The 5000-nt window shown below is 37.7% G+C and overlaps 1 protein-coding gene across 4 annotated transcripts in view; it reads right to left on the reverse strand.

Moving 5' to 3' along the window:
• LOC106882958 (uncharacterized) overlaps positions 1-5000 on the reverse strand; it is a 62854-nt gene that overhangs the window by 29920 nt on the left and 27934 nt on the right. Inside the window, exon 1 of one of the 4 annotated variants that reach the window (XM_089337535.1) lies at positions 1338-1611. The exons of the other annotated variants lie outside the window; for them this stretch is intronic. The gene's annotated coding sequence lies outside the window, so the exon portion shown is untranslated. Of the gene's footprint in view, positions 1-1337; positions 1612-5000 lie in introns of those variants that run through there. 4 annotated transcript variants of the gene reach the window in all.

Below are 5000 nucleotides of genomic sequence, written 5' to 3' on the forward strand. Positions count from 1 at the left end.
TTGAAACTGAGCAGAGAATTTAAGGAAAAGTTAAAATTTTATAGCTTCAAGGTAAATTTATCTACAGAGCATTGCTGTCACTGCTAGCATTCACGACGACCACCTCCACTATGCTCGCTGGAAAGCAAGATATAAAACCGAAAACATACAAAATAAAAATATATTAGAAATTATGTGATAAATATTGCAAATAATTTTATTAAATTTCTGTAATGTTTTTGAGATGTTTATTTTCGAAAGTGCTGCAGCCAAATTAATCATGTCCTGAAACTGTTCAAATTTTGTAATTTAATGAAAATTATAGCGGGTGATGCTGGGGAGGATGGGGGGGGGGGGGGTGGAGGAGTTGATGTTGTTGTTGTTGGTGTTGGTGGTGTTGATGGAGAAAGAGTAAAACAAATCGACGAAAATTGGCATGAAAGGGAAATGAAAAAGAAAAATGCATTATTGCATAAATTCTGATAGAAGAAGACAGAGAGGAAGAGGAAAGAAAGATAGAGGAGAAGAGAGAGAGAGAGAGGAAGAGAGAGAGAAGAAGAGAGAGAGACTGTGTGACAGAGAGAGACGGTGGTTGAGGTGACAGAACGTGAAAAAAAGGAGAGGAAGAGAGAGAGAGGAAGAGAGAGAGAAAGGAAGAGAGAGAGAGGGGAAGAGAGACGCAAAGTAACAAAGAGTTGAAAAGAAAGAGTGGGAGAGACTGAGGCATATGTCTATCTATCTACCTCTCTCTCTCTCTATCTATATATCGATCTCTCTATCTATCTATCTGCATAGCTATATATGTATGGATATAGATATATAGACACACACACACACACACACACACACAGTCATACACACACACACACACATACACATGCAGCTAGATAGATAAATAGATAGACAGACAGACAGGCAAACAGGCAGACAAACAGACGGAAGCAAAAATAGATAGATAGATAGATAGATAGATAGGTGCGAGTGCGACAATATGCATAAAAGTGTTTGTGAGAGAAAGAAAAAGAGCCAGAGAGAGAGAGAGAGAGAGAGAGAGAGAGAGAGACAGAGAGAGAGACGGAACGAGAAAGAAATTGAGATAAGTTCAAAGGGAGGTAACCTTGGTGTTACTAATTGTACTAAAACGTTTGATATACTTACTTCGTTATTTATTATTATTATTATTATTATTATTATTATTATTATTATTATTATTATACTGAACGTAACAGATAATCATTATTACCCTCGCGCTCGTGGGTTATTATAATAAATAAATATATAAATATTAGACAAGAAACTGTAAACAACGTCTTACCAAGTATAGTCATTTCTTTTAACAAAAAACCATATGCTCTTACCGATTTATTTTCACAGTATTGAATATGTATAAGCGAAGGCGTGGCTGTGTGGTAAGAAGCTTGCTTCTCAACCACAAGGATCCGGGTTCAGTTCCACTGCGTGGTACCTTGGGCAAGTGTCTTCTACTGTAGCTTCGGGCCGACCGAAAACCTTGTGAGTGGATTTAGTAGACGGAAACTGAAAGAAGCTCGTACCATATATGTATATACATATATGTTTGTGTTTGTCACCCCACCTCCAACCACCACCACCACCACCACCGCTTCACAACCGGTGTTAGTGTGTTTACGTCCCCGTAACTTAGCGTTTCCGCTAAACGAAACCTATAGAGTATGTACCAGGCTTAACAACAACAACAACAAAAAAAATCTTAAGTGCTGGGACTCATTCGTTCAATTAAAATTCCTTTACGAAGTGCCCCAGCATGGCCGCAGTCTAATGACTGAAGCAAGTAAAAGATAAAAGATGTGTACATGTTAACTAGTATATATATATATATATATATATATATATATACGACAGGCTTCTTTCAGTTTCCGTTTACCAAATCCACTCACAAGGCTTTGGTCAGCCCAAGGCTATAGTAGAAGAAACTTGCCCAAGGTGCCAAGTGGGACTGAACCCAGAACCATGTGGTTGGTAAGCAAGCTACTTACCACACAGCCACTCCTACGACAGGCTTCTTTCAGTTTCCGTCTACCAAATCCACTCACAAGGCTTTGGTCAGCCCAAGGCTATAGTAGAAGACACTTGCCCAAGGTGCCATGCAGTGGGACTGAACCCGGAACCATGTTGCTGAGAAGAAAGCTTCATACCACATACCCACACCGGCACCCTTGAATACAAAGTCAATTCCCTGAAGACACCCTGATATTAATTCTACATTTCTGATAATTTATTAATGGTAATTTCTTCCAGCAAGAGACAGCAACCATCTATGGAATAATTAGCCATGGAGTTTATATCCTATAGCTTGCTATATCACTTTAATTACAATATATATAATATTGTTTTCTATTATCAGCTCACTTTTATGTATTCTTACCATTCATGATGTCTGCTACCAAACCATAGAGTCTTCACAATGCCAAGAATCTATTCCGTAATGGTTTCTAATGGTCATATCATTCTGTATACGTATAGCTATACAATAGCATTCAATATTACACGCACACACAGACACACATAGATATCTATATGTGTGTGTATCATCATTTTCATCATCGTTGTTTAACATCCGCTTTCCATGCTAGCATGGGTTGGACGGTTTGACTGAGGGCTGGAAAGCCGGGAGGCTGCACCAGGCTCCAATCTGGTTTGGCAAGGTTTTTACAGCTAGATGCCCTTCCTTATGCCAACCACTCCGAGAGTGTAGTGGGTGCTTTTACGTGCCTCCAGCACAAGGGCCAGTCGGTTGGTTCTGGCAACGACCACGCACAAAAGGTGTTTTTTATGTGCTGCCTGCACGGGAGCCGTTCCAGCGGCACTGGCAACGACCAGGCTCGGATGTTGTTTTTCACGTGCCACTGGCACATGTGCCGGTAAGGCGACACTGTGTGTATAATATATATATATATATATATATATATATACAATGACAACAAGCATCAAATGATGATATATATATATACACACGTACACACATATATATAGCTGTGCATGTATGTGTATGTATATGTGTGTATGTATATATGTGTGTGTATGTGTATACATAGATGCATATATATGCATACATATATGTATATGTAAATTTGAATGTGCATACATATATATATATGGACACTACTTGATAACCTTTGTTGGTTTGTTTATGACCCTATAATGTAGCAGTTCAGCGTAAGAGATCAACAGAATAAGTGCCAAGTTTAAAAATATTTACTGGGGTCAATATGTTCAACTATGGCTGAAACAAATAAAAGATAAAAAAATGATATATGGCTATGTACATATACATATAGAAAAAATACTAATAAGCAGAAAACCAATGTAGTATTCAATGCTTTATAGGACATACATGTGTTTCAGTGAAATGCCAAAATGATTACATAACTCCAGAAGAACATTATGCAATCAGGCACCTCACCTCATCAGTGTCCTACAATAAATACAATTGATGTTAAAGTTTCAGATATATATATTTATATATATATATATATATATATATATATATATATATACACACATTTTCCTGAACTATGCAAATAATTAATAACCTCGCATGTCACATAAGTAGCAGGGGATCAAACAGTATCATATCAAGGAAGTCACAACAACTCTATGTTTTTCTCAAAACCAAAGGAGGGGGATGGAGAGAGAGAGAGAGTGATACATCCTTGCATCAGTAGTTACCTTGTTTGGTAAAGGGTTGTTTTTGTCAAAGAAGCTATGGTCTTTTTTGGTGATGGCAGTGATAATGGAATTGTACATTATTGGTAACCAAGTTGGTAGAGGATGGGTCTGTAATTCTTCAGGCTCTACATGTGAACAACTCCAGGCATTTCTGAAGAATTTTGATGATGCCATTGTAGACCCAAGTGAGGAGGTATTCGCAGATGCGGGACAGGTTCTGGATCCAGAAGTTGGCAATTCCATGTACCCCAGTGCCTTCCATTTATTAGACATCTTTATAGAAGCAGTGAGTTCACTGGTGCTGATGTCTGACCATTTCTGGTGCTGCATATTTTCGAGTTGGCCCTGTTATTGTAGGATCCATATAACACTTCTGGTATATTTTAAATCTTTTCCAAGAACTCCTAAACTCTTTGACTCCTTTGATATTATTGAGTATTTCATTGACAGTTATCTTCTTCTTGCCCAGATCAGAGGTGGTCTTTTTGATACATTCTTCAAAGGTCTTGTTTCACCTGAAGAACATGCCGATTTCCTTGTGTTTCCCCATCTCTGCTTCTTTTATCCGTTGCTTCAATGTCTCTTTAAAATTTTTGGTTTTTCGTCCTTCTTTTAAATTTTTTTTTTATCCTTTCTTTTACTTGTTTCAGTTATTAGACTGCGGCCATGTTAGAGCACTGTTTTGAAGAATTCTAGTCAAACAAATTCACTCCAGTATTTGTTAGTTTTTGAGAGAGAAGGCAAAGAGGATTGGGAGGGAGGGAGGGAGGACAGGGAGAGAAGGGGAGAGAAGGGGAGAGAGAGGAAAGGAGGGGGACTGAGCTACAACAAAAAAAAAGTTGTTTGCTCAATTGCAATTATGTCTGTAATGAAAAGTAAAAAAAAAATTGTTAGCCTTAATGACAATTCTTGTCAAAAACAGCCAAGGGAGATAACTCTGAAATTCCTAATTGATTAAAAGGAAGAAATTAAAAGATTCATTAGGATTATGATTTCAATCAGTGGTGAGATGTTTGTGCCAGCGACAGAGACATTTAATTGTGGGTTGGTGACAGGAAAGGCATCTGGTTGTAGAAACTCTGCCTCTATGAATTTAGTTTGATCCATGCAAACAAGGAGAAGTGGACATTGAAATGATAATGAAGATGATGATAAATATTTATATCAATCTATCTGATGATGGCTTAACTGGTCGAAACTTCAAAGTTACTGTCAATAACATTCTTGTTTAACCCTTTCGTTACCAACTCAGTTGAAACCGGCTCTATCTTGTTTTAATAGGTTTTGAATTAAAATCTTCGACCAAACCTTAG

The sequence above is a fragment of the Octopus bimaculoides genome, chromosome 19, assembly GCF_046866305.1.
Source record: "Octopus bimaculoides isolate indiv1 chromosome 19, ASM4686630v1, whole genome shotgun sequence".
NCBI lineage: Eukaryota > Metazoa > Mollusca > Cephalopoda > Octopoda > Octopodidae > Octopus > Octopus bimaculoides.